Source organism: Lissotriton vulgaris, chromosome 4_1, assembly GCF_964263255.1.
Source record: "Lissotriton vulgaris chromosome 4_1, aLisVul1.2, whole genome shotgun sequence".
Lineage (NCBI taxonomy): Eukaryota > Metazoa > Chordata > Amphibia > Caudata > Salamandridae > Lissotriton > Lissotriton vulgaris.
In genome coordinates, this window is record NC_141691.1 from 337,028,125 (window position 1) to 337,040,614 (window position 12,490).

At 42.9% G+C, this 12,490-nt stretch overlaps 1 protein-coding gene across 7 annotated transcripts in view; it reads left to right on the forward strand.

The window, feature by feature from the left end:
* Positions 1 to 12,490, forward strand: part of LOC147718720 (muscleblind-like protein 3) — a 419,970-nt gene that overhangs the window by 80,845 nt on the left and 326,635 nt on the right. The window contains exon 1 of one of the 7 annotated variants that reach the window (XM_086918703.1): positions 2,074 to 2,254. The exons of the other annotated variants lie outside the window; for them this stretch is intronic. The gene's annotated coding sequence lies outside the window, so the exon portion shown is untranslated. Of the gene's footprint in view, positions 1 to 2,073; positions 2,255 to 12,490 lie in introns of those variants that run through there. 7 annotated transcript variants of the gene reach the window in all.

A 12,490-nucleotide genomic window follows, 5' to 3' on the forward strand; every position in this document is an offset into this window, starting at 1 on the left:
CACAGGCAGACAGACTTTTCAAGAGAGAGATGTGCACAACGCTGGATCCTCTGCAGAGTCCACGCATTTCTACCTTGGTCACCGATGGCAGCTCGGTGTGGACTAATTATGTGCGCTCTCATTGCATAATGTAAACTAGTTTGAATCGGAGAAGTCAAAGCTTTAACAGCATAGAGCAAAACAAGCCGGCACACGATATAAATGGGAGTGAAAAAATTACGTGTCTGTTAGAAAATACTCTCGTCCTGTGCCCCTTTCATTGGTATGTTGCATTCAATCAGCTGTAATTGTGTTTATTTTATAAAACTTCAGGGTGCTTATCATTCAATTAATTGCACTAAAACATTCGTACTCGCTTTGGTTTCCCAATTCTTCCCTTCTGTCTCCTGTCTACTCTGCATATTTGGCGCCCTGTAATGAAAGCTCGCAACTGGGTACCCTGCCCCATTGCTCTCTGCATGCACTGACAGACAGAGTGGCGTTTATTCACGTCTTTGTGTCTTTCATTTGGAAAAAAACTAATGAACGCGGCAAGCGGGCCCTCTCGCGCATTCTCCGTCTGTGAGTGGACAAATATGCAATGACCGCTTGTAATGGACAGAGGAGGCCAAACTGCGACATCAGTAAAGTTTAGTTAAAATGCCAAGTTATTCGGAGACCCTCTGAAAGCAAATATACTTTTTTCTACACATACATTCTTCGTGAATGGGTGTGGTGGTACACTGTGAAGGCTGCTGTATGAACACATCGTATAACAAGCGCCTTGTTATGTTTTAACAGATTTGGACATGGTGCAACTGCACCTACTGCACGATCGATAGCTTTGACCAGTCTCTGACCTCGTGGAATAAATTCACATGAAGCCGTTCGCTGCAAGTCATTCATGCCGGCTAGTGGAAAACAAGCTCTTGGCACTGCTCTGGGGAGGGGGGGAGGAGAAATGCGAGACACGGCCTAGCGGCCGTGAAAAGTGTGAAGCAGGGGGCGGGGGAGCAGATCCCTTTGAAGTGAGCTAAGCTCTCGGAGGCAGGAGGCTCGGGCAAGCGCGTGTACGAGCACCACATGCACTCGATGAAATCCGCGATGGTTTCAGAGCTTGGTTTAGCCTCTATATCTCTCGCCAGCAATGCGCAAGCACATTAGCAGGCGAGACCAAAAAAGGAGCTGTACCTAATGTATTTGGCTGCAACTACCCACCTCCACAGGTTTTTATTGTGGTCGCACGGGAAGTACTTATCTGTTCAGTGAAAAGATTCTGTTTAGTCATGTAGATTTGTTGGTGACAGTGAATCTGGCAAAATTTTTAGTTTAAGAATTTGCAGCGGAATAGGAGTTAACAGGCTGCATGAGCATACCCACTGGAGTGATCCCGAGTAATCATTTGGCCTCAGAAGCATTGTAAACCAACCATAGAGAATCTGGAGCTATTGCAAAACAGGCCTACGTGATCCCGCAAGATCAGGGCTATTTTTTTCTAATCGCTAATTTTGGAGAGTTGTGTGAACTCCGGATGATTACTTCTCAATGTGTTAAACTTATGGCATTTATCTGATTGTTAGCTAATTCTTTGGAGTCAGGCTGAGTGTTAGCCAATCACATGAGCCCCTCTCGGATCAGAAATTGTTGCTTGCCCAAGTCGCAGTCTCTGGCCTGTCCAGATGGGTTGCCAGTTTTAGCAGAGACCACCGTGGGTTATGGTTGCTTTCCAATCCTAATAGTGCTCTGAGAATGCAACACAGGAGCCATTCAAAAGTTCCCTGTTTTATAGCCTTTTGAAATAGATCTGCGGGTGCAGACGTTGATTGGGGAGGGACATTTCAATTGCCACATAAATGCTGTTTATTTTTGTCTGCAATGCCCGGCTGCACAATTTCAGTCGGAGTGACCCTGCGAAATCTGATCTGTGCCTCGGAGTCGTGCAGAGAGAGAGAGAGAGAGAGAGAGAGAGAGAGCGACATGCTGCAGACATGAGCTGAGTCAATAAAGGAACTGTATTCAGCCCGAAGCGGCCTCGTGATGCGGGCTTGATTGGCAGACCCGCAAGGGTGGGACTTTCGCAAGAAACCGCTCAGCTTTTGGCGGCACTCTGCATTGGCAGCAAGCTTTATGTCTCTTTCGCAATGAACCTAGTTCCTTCTGGAATGTTGTGCACGCTGGATTTGTGCACAGCGCGGCGGAAGTGGAGTGTGCAAGGGGGCTATGCTTTGTGAGTACTTCTGCTACGAGAAGGCCCCTCGAAACAGAGCAGAGTGAGGTAGGATTCCTATGTGAACAGCTGGTGTCATTGAAAACTGCCCTCCTCGGTGCCTCCGGGGCAAAGACGCGGGATTACACAGAAGCGCTCTGCTTTTGGGCGCTCCCTGTCAAGGGCGTGTTTGTTGGGATGCACCGTGTGCGCAGTGGCGAAGGCTGTGCGTCTCCAGTCAGACAGGACGCCAGGCTGCGCATCATGTGGCCGGAAGCGCCGGCGCTTCTGCTTTCATGTAACCGCACCGAGGCTGCATCTGGAGCGCGCGCTTCCTCACTTCCTGTTCCAGGGCTGCTCCGAAGCAGCAGTATTTTTCCACATGAAAAATGTGCGCCTTTGATGCTGGCAGGACGGTACACGTTCACTGCTATTTCGTGCATAAACCTGTCTTTATAAGATATTGTTTGGGTTTTTGTGACAGATTATTTTTGTTGTTTTTTGTCTTTATAAAAGGCAGACACGATGGCTAAAAAAAAAAATTCGCCAGAAATTGTGACGGCCATTTGATTGCTCACAAAAGTCATTTTGTAATGTGAGGTGCATACCCCTGTGTCATCTTGGAGCTGGACACCAGGAACAGTTGGTGTGAATGCTAGTACTGTGCGCTTGTGGTTTAAGGGTGTTAATGCTAGTGCTGTGTGCTGAACACAGGTGGGGAGGTTAGGTGGTGTGAATCGGAAGCAGTGAAGGACATACTGTGAAAGCTGGCAGCTATAGCCCACCAGTCAAGGTAAGGAGTGAATGCCAGCATTGTACAAGATCACAGGCTGATAGGTGGTACTACGAGCACTCTGCATGATTTAGTGAGGCGCACATAGGCCACTGGCGAGCGTCTGTGGTGTGTAAATGGTGTTACAATGTGAGCTAGAACACTTAAACTTGTAACTAAGGGTTGTAAACTAGTGCTGTACTAGCCAACTCACCCAAAGCAGTAGGAAAAAATATGAATCTTAGGTGTGAACATACTGGTACACTTTTGCAACAGCTGAGAGCTGTGCATGCAAGTACAGTGAAAAATAATTGGCGTGGCGTGCAAAAAAACCCGATAGATTTAACCCAGATCTGTCACTAGGGGTGAAGGTTTGCAAATGTTTTGTGAATATCTACAAACTCGCGAGTTGCCTTTTAAAAAGAAATCAAAAGTATTGTCCACCCTAGAAAACCCGAAACGTATGCTAGAATTGATAAATTGGTTTTGTGTAGCACTTGCTCTTGGTATCTTCAAGTGTTGTGAGTAGCAAAGCTTATAGCGAGAGTCCTTTACTATATGTGCCCTTGTTTCCAGATTAGGCCTTGTATTTTTCCAATATTTCACAATCTGTACAAGCATTTATATTGTAATTTTCATTGCAGTTCAAACCTGTCTGTAGTAAAGCAAAGTCCTTAGTCACATAAAGTGTGATTTTCCAGAGTACATGTGCAAACAACTCTCAAAGTATATTCAGCAGGAATACAAGCCCTTCGTAGCTCTTGATTGTAATACCATTATTTGAGGCAGAACTCGGGGCATTTTAGGACTACTCAAGACCTACAAAAAACAATGCTCTTGTGAGAGACACACTTTTATTTTCACCATTCTGTTGTGCATAAAATGGAAGTAATTTCTTTAAGGTTCAAACAATTATTTACAAAGCGAATTCAGGGTAATTTTAAGTGAGTTGGAAATAACGGTCCTCTTTATATCAAGCACATATAGAAACTATTTGAAAGATCGTAGTTGCACCACTTCTAAAAACTGTTCTGTCTAGGGAACTTCCTGCAGCCCAGCTGAGTGCTTGGACTCATCCACTAAATGCAGCTGTTTGCACGACTGTCGATAATGTCCTATACATATATGTGCAGCTAGGGTATTAGTGACCCCCAAGCCCTTCTGAACCCAGGCTACAGCCACCACGACTGAAGCGACAGTTTTGTCTGACATCACATAAGTATTGCTGGCACACCCACAAAGCAGGCATGAGTGCTAGAAACTTCCTCCATCAAAGTGGTAGTCAAGTGCCTGACCTCATTTTCCCATCCTTGCGATCTATTGAAGGACATCACAGATCCCACCAAAACCTGTATAAAAATGCCTGGGCCAGCCATAATTAGGTATGTGCACGTCGTCTATGGGAATGCACCATTGTGACATCATTTTAATAACCAATGATCATATATGTCTGTCTGCTGAGTGTGAATAAACTCAGTGTTGAGTTTCCTGATGCATATATTCAATGACTGGCCCAGTGACACGATCACAAAATTTCCAGGTCACCATTTTCTTATATTTGTTCTGAAGAATTGTTCATCATGTAAGAAGAGTGCTTTGAGGCAGACCTTATTGCCACTGATTCTGTTTAGTGCAAAAAGGAGTAAAAACGTACTGAGCTTCACTCATGGCTGAATTTGTCAGATAGTGGGAGGGAGACTGTTGCTATGGAGAGATTTAGTACTCGCAAACAACAACATGACATGGCTGAATGTTTTTCTGTTCCATACTCTAATAAAATTACTATTGTGGGTTGTGGTAGGAAAAAATAATTCCCATCCATACACCACCGAACACGCCTTTTCAGCCTAGATGTTACCCCTGAACTCAGGCATAAGTAGTACCCATGGGTAGTATCTACATTATATCATGAAGATTTATGTTGTGTATGTTAGCGAAGGTATATTAATTTATTGAACATATCAGTAAATGTTTTTTGCTTTCTTTACTTGTATATTGGGGATACAGGTGGCTAAATACACATTGTGGAAATCAAGTAACGCCTTTATGAATTTTACCACTTTCAAGTCCACGCCTGCCAATATCCCTAGAGTCACTTTCTGCATTGGCTTGCCTTTTGAACCCTTCTTTGTTTGTTGTGATTTGTACTTTACATCACTGGTACACTATCATATTTCAGTGTCGTGTATCGTACTTTCTTTCTGCACACTTAAGCGCTTCCTCATGTCTCTCCCTCCAACCTGTAATTGAGGCCTACAGGTGGAGGGCAGGAATACATTCCTCTACTTTACAAACATTGGTTATTTATTGATTTTCTATAGTGATAGTATATGACAAATTGCAATCCAGTAGAACTAAAGATAACAGAAGACCTTTTATTTGTAGTGCATCCCTTTCTGGCAAGTATTGGCTAAAAGACAATCTGGAGATGTGGTGCACCAGACATTTAGACTCTGGGGATGTTATGACTTTAGAGTGGGAACCTGTCCATCATCATGGGAGGGGGCTCCTACTGTTAACCTGGAATGGATCAGAATATGTCTATGCACGGACTCACTTTCAGGGTTTTTGGAGGCTGTTAAGGTTGCTGGGTTCCTCTGAACTGGGCAAACTGAATCCCAGATGTGCATGCCCTTGACGTTCATGACTCTGACTCATTGAGGCTCTCATTTAGACCTGGTAGTACAGTTACACTTTCCATGCTCAAATGAAGGTTCCAGATGGAGATGTAATGTGATATTTCTTTCCGTAGGTAATTTGGGCTGATGCCATGGTGCATTCTGACTACTGAGGGCACACCATTCTGACTACTGAGCACAAGAGTGTGCCCTCAAGTCTGGATTGATGTGTGATGATTTATTCCTCTTCAGTCAAGTCTTCTAGTTTAATTCTGCAATCCTTGCAACTTTTCAGTTTCTAATTTGGGTACTCCTGTGTAGGTCATATTGCAGTATTCAAGTTTGACAACGCCGAAGCTCCAGTAGGTTTACTAAGTGCTTTCACTGGAGCTGTGTAACATCCTTCTCAGCATCATGAATTCATGGTTGGAGTTTTGAACCGTACACAGCATTTTTTACAGAGGTATTTGGGGATTTAGCTTCTTCATGCCTTAGTAATGACATGTTGTCACCTAGGGTGCTCCAGGTCCAAGTATTAATGTTAAAAGTTGTTCAGTTTGAGGTAATTTTATTTCAACCAGCAGTAGATGTGCTTAGGCATCTTGTGGTGCTCTTAGTTTGTTTGAGTTCTTGTCAGCTTGGATGTGGAGCTGTATGACATTTGTATGCTTTTAGAATTGAGTGTTGTAGGGGGAGATAACCTGGGCCAGGAGTCTCATTTATATGATAAATAGTAGAGGGGCTAGGGTGAGCTCTGTGTTGAGTCCCACCGTTGATGAGTACACACACACAACCACGCCGATATTGATTTTTTGGCTTTGGTTAGGGAGGAACGATGAACGCCATTGTAGAGCTGTTCCTTTAACACCAGCCTAATTTTACAGGCATTTCGACTGTATGATAGGCTGCCAATAAACAAAGTCGATACGGATTTCTATATGACCAAATTTTAGGAAGTAGGTGATTCCTCAATAATATTAGGGTAATAGCTTCAGTTCCTCTCACTGGTTTGAACACAGATTTTCTGTTATGGAGAATGTTGTTTTTCTCCACAAAGTCATGCATTGGCCATGACTTCTCATTCCATGATATTGCTATTGAAATGTCACCTTAAAATAACATAACGGTTTACAACGCTTGCAATGACTTCGCTGAGTGAATTTTAATGATCTGTGAGGCCACAAGACACAGCTCAGGTGGTAGATTTGAAGTTTTTTGTTTTTCCAACTCTTGATGCTGACATTGGGTTTCTATAGATGTTAAAAAGGTATTTTGTGCTGCCAGCGCCGTTGTAAAATAGTTACAAAGTTAGCTTGCACAGGAACCACAAAGCAGGTGCTGCTTTATTTTATCTAAGTGCTTCCTGTGCAAGCTAACTTTGTAACTATTTTACAACGGCGCTGGCAGCTTGCTGGCGCCATTGTAAAATAGTTGCATGAGTAGGCTGCGCACAGGTCTGCTTTCTTCCCAAATCTACCGTGGAAAATCAGCTGATGAACCACTCAAGGGACCCCTGCGCCCTTCGGGGCGATTGCATAGTAACACACAAATGGTCGCTCAAACTAGTTGATGCTCAAATTCAGTGACTCATTCATTAGCCCAAAAACAATTGTGAGCGTCGTCGAGGCTGGACAGGTGTGCCTTCTTCCCAAATCTACCGTGGAAAATCAGCTGTGATGCTGGATAGACTTTGCATCCTTGACTTTCACGAGCGCAATACCCGTGCTGTTCCTGTGACCAGGAGCTTCTTTCTCTTCATCTGCTGAACTGATCTTTCTCTGACCTTTTACACACAAGAGGCACATACCCTACTGGGCACATTGTGTTCGCACGGGTTTCTGCAAGTTCGCAAGCGTTTTGTACAATTTCGCAATTTGCGAAATTGTACAAAACCCTCGCGAACTTGCAGAAACCCGTGCGAACACACAAAAAAAAAATCCGCGAGGATTCGCGGATTTTGCGGATTTTCGCAATCCGCAAATTCGCAAATCTGCAAATTCGCGGATTGCCAATCCGCAAAATCCGCCCATGCCTAATAGGTATTGACTGTTGAGCGATTCCCGCCAGAGATGCCGCGTCCTGCAACCGGTAACACTTGAGCCATGACCGTGATGGTCTCCTTTGTCAAACACGCGGGATCGCCCTATATAATAGCGATACTCTTGGTTCGAACTAACCGCTCCTGCTGACGGACGCCACCCTTCTTCCGTTTTAACAAGCCGCCCTGTATGAAAGGCAATTGTTAATAATTTCAAGACAAACATGATTTATATACTTGTCTTGAAGATGATGTCATGTATCTAAGTTTTAGGCATCGAAACGTTGTCGACATAACAGTATCATATGTACCTAAATTGCTTATGAATGCTCTGTACAATGATACCTTTAAGCATAATCAAGTCTGTTCACTGATTACAAGTATACAGACCGCCGCCTGAATCTGTTGTTTTGTCTTGTTCACTGTAGGTCACGGGTTGTGCCCTCTTGACATTACTTTGAGATTTATTTTCATTTATGTGCATCGTTTAAATAAATTCCTGTCTGGCTGGACATAGGACATAATTACTATTCAGTTTATGTCTATTCTTACCTTGATCCTTCAAACTACTAGGGTCCACTGTTTTTTGTAAAAAAGTTAATGCCCAAGGTCCCTAGTGCATTACCTCCGGGTTCCCTTGTTTCTCACAACTGTATATAGGGAGTGGCTTTGAAAGAGTTCAAACACCTGATACAAACAAACTGATATTATAAAAATGGAATCTTTATTTAGTGCAAGATTTTTCATAGCAGATATCTCTTAAAAACATACATAGTGACCTAATTTGGTGTCCGAGATCAAACAGATTTTAAGAAGGACTGCATACAATTTCAGTGAACACCTTGACTGTGACCGCGGTAACCACATCAGTGTGTGGGTCACAGATGGACTTCAGCAAAATAATGGCTTTTTACCTAAGGGTTAAAATATGTTTCTACATCTTTAGAAAACGTCATTTTTGGAGGGGGCAGGGCTGATGACCATACTACATTACTTACTGACATGTATTGGACAGAGCTGCAAACAGGAAGAAATAGGTTTGTCCAATCCATGCTGGGCTTTGGCAGTGCTTTTGCTTGTGAGTGGTGTTGTGTCACTGAAGTTGGTGGCATGTGCTGGTCGTGTTAACTGTCCTTAGAAAAGGGGGACCAGCACATGACCCAGTAAACAACCAGTGTGGGTCTAAATAGGTTACTGCAGGACACCCCAGTCAAAACTCATAACTCACAACTCATGAACAAGTTTAATTATAACTAGATCAGATCGTTTAGCCTCCACAACAGTTGTGTTGGATGGAACACCAGTGACACCAACAAAGGGATAGCGGCCTACCACAAATTTGGAAGCTTGACTGACGTTTACATTGCCCAACATTATGGTCATATTTTTAAAAGGACAGCACATGATTGATCAGCATATGCAAGTAAAAAATAGATTTATGCAAGACCAATAAAGCCTGCATTCTAATTCAATGTAGAGCAAAACATAAACCAAAGTATTTCTTGGGGCTTACATAATGGATGATATTATGACCAACTCAAGGGCATTTGTTTGTCAACCTCAAAAGAAGAAGCTGAGTCGGTTCTGCAGAAATTCAATCAGTGACCTGCAGGTTCCAAACACATCTCAGCAGAAGACAGCTGATGGCTCGGAGCATTTTTTTTGTTTGCCTTGTCCAAAAACTGACTGGCAGGCATTTAACCCCTTGCGTGCTGATGACGGCTCTCGTCCGTCATGGCACACAGTGCTCGTGTGCTGATGACGGCCGGGAGCCGTCACGACCACGATCGGAATGTGCCGCACAGGAGCGGAATTCCGGCCACGGGCAAGGGGTTAAAAGTGGATGCATCACAGTTGGTAGTTGGCTTTCTCTTAAAGTCTTCAAGATTGAGGTAATAATACTAGTATTGGGGGACCTTTCTTTCTTTCCAAGTTGTCTTCTTTCATTTCCCTTACATCTGTTTAAAACATTTGCAAAACCGATGGTGTTCCTGATCCCAACATGTAAATCATTCCACAGGATAACCATGCAAAAGAAACACATTCTGCTATCTATACTATGACGCTGCATTACGCAATGCATCAGCAGTCTTCTTCAGTCAATGCTCAGGGATTGGGGGTGGGGTGGAGAATAACCCCTTCATAGAGGTAATGATACTTTGTAGTGATAATTTCAGATGGGAGATGTAAGGATCGTTTTAAAAAGGGTCTTATTTAATGATTGAAATGCTTTAGCTAATAATAATCTTAAACCTACCTCACTTACAAAGTTTTCTTTATTCATTAAAAAAACAAATCTTATGTGTAGAATTCTATAAACCCTATTTTCAGTGGCCTCCATCCCTCAGTGTGGCAGAAATATTCAATAAATTCAAAGCATTAAATGCAGTAGGGTAAGTAAAATTAAGACTGGGCTGAAATCATTGGCTACTTGCGTCCTTACCTCAGTCATACTTTTTGACAGCAACTATTTAGACTTTAAAAAAAGATCCTATTCAGTTATGAAGTTTCCTTGGACTCATTATCGCTGATTTATGTATTCTAATTTGCACTGTGATAATATCCATATTTCAGGCCAGCACTCCGAACCAGCTGGAACAGTTCTTTCCAAATTAAGATGTGACCAAAAAGATACTGGAAAATATATTGGTACATGACTTTTAGCTTGAATGAAACAGAGCTTCTGTTTTAAGAAAGGGTGTGTGGAGCGGTGTAGGACATCAACAGATAAATAATAAATGAATGAATGAATTATGAATTTGTAAAGCGCAACTAAACCCATAGGCAGCAAGGCACTAACAGATGGTACAACTGTTTGAGCAGAGGCCGGCAGATCACAGGTAGGCTTCTCGGAAGAGCCAGGTCTTAAGTGCTTTGCGGAAGAGGGCATGAGAAGCAAGACCCTTGAGGTCGTCAGGGAGCATGTTCCACAGTATGGGTGCGAGGGAGCGGAAGGCCCTTCCACCCCATCTGGGCTTGAAGACTCGGGGGAAGGTCAGCAGATTTTTGTTGGCAGAACGAAGAGCCCCACCAGGGACATAATGGGATACAAGGGAACAAATGTCTTCCGGCCCAGTCCCGTTAAGGGCCTGGTGCATAAGGCAGAGGGCCTTAAAGTTAATCCTGGCCTGCATGGGGAGCCAGTGCAGGTTCCTCTTATTCTTATTCTTATGTTTCGAATGCCATCACTTATCAATCTGTGGAGACATGGTCCACATGATGGTCTAATTAAAGAAATTCTGTAAAAAGAACTTCGAGAAAACGTTTTCCTGGAATCCAAAGACTTAGTTTGTCATATGTATTTTTCAGAGTCCCTTCATCCGTTTTATAGTGCAAATCTTGCTCTCCCTGGAATGGAGACATTTCAATTTAATATAAAGCTGTGCATAGAGATATGCGAGTTGTTCTTGACAGTGCAGAACCGAATACACTTCGACTGGATTTTGAGTGGTTAATATTTGACCATTTGTGGCTTGATTCAATTAAATACACTTTCGTGGGAGATCCTTAGCATGCCTGAATAAACGATCATTAGTTACCACAGCTGCAGTCCCACAGATCTGAGCCAGTGCGAGAGCACACCCTCTCCCTTGCTCTCACGGAATATTTAGAAAAATTGCTGAGGGACAATCAATCATTGGCACACGGATGTAAAGCAAAAAGAGACAATTAGCGCACACATGTACTGTTAAAAAATAACAGACAGCCTTCAGATTGTGTGTCGTGCCCAGAGGACATACCTTGGCCCATGTCAATTCTTTGAGAATGTTCCAAGTCCAAGCAAGTGGCAATGCTTTTATAAATGATTTGGTACTAAGGGAGAGGTCTGTGCAAGAGTATGATGTCCTTTCAAGAGGCAACACCTTGGTTTTCATAGACTGCCCAAAGTGTGATTTTTTAATTTTATTTTTCCAGTAATTACATTTATTTCACTTCTTTCAGTTAATCCTTGATGCTATACTTTTTTGTACATTTCACGCTTGCTTTAAGGTGTCTTTTCCTACCCTCTCATATCCATGCATTTTTTGAGGTCCCTTTGTATAAACTTCTTTACAACAGGCTTTTTTGATTTTTTACATTTCCTATTTTCATGCTTCTCTTCGATTGGTCCTAGCTTCCATTTTCTGCTAAATGTCAGTATAACGTTTCAAGATTTATTCAAGCTAATTTGCAATGGATTCCACAGAAGGTTGCGAACATGCTGTACCAATACCACGCACTCCAAATATTCATATATCTTCTGATCCACGAGGAAATAAAAATGTATTTGCTTGCCCTCAATGGCATTCCAACTTTTATTTCAATAATAATAACAACATTAATAATAATATTTGGGGAGAGGATTTGACCTAACGGCTAGGGCGGTCGACATCTAATCTGGGGAACTGGGTTCGAGTCTCGGCAATGACGCTGAACATGCTGTGATTCTGGGCAAATCACTTAATCTCCCCGTTCCTATCAAAAATTAATGTGTTCTCATGTAATGCAACTGGTGCTATGGAAAGCGCTTTGATACTCGATTCGGGTCAAGTTTGCGCTATATAAAAACTTTGTAAAAAAAGTATTGATATTAATATTAATAAAAAATGAAGTATGTCAATCATATCTCCACTGGTCATCATTTAGTAGCTGATCGGGGCACCTCAGTGAGGATGGGCATGGAGGCTGCAGCTAGAACCACACTGTATTTCGAGGAGGAAAGAGACAGACAAGTTCATGCAGGGTGTTGATGTGTTCTCCCATCTGTTCTCTCCATCGGTGATGGTGGACCCTGCAGGAATATATGGATGTGAAAGTGTGTGGCACACAAAGTCACAGCATGCATATGTAAATCTGTGCTGCCATAAAAACCAGCCGTAAGAGGAGGAGGCGGCATT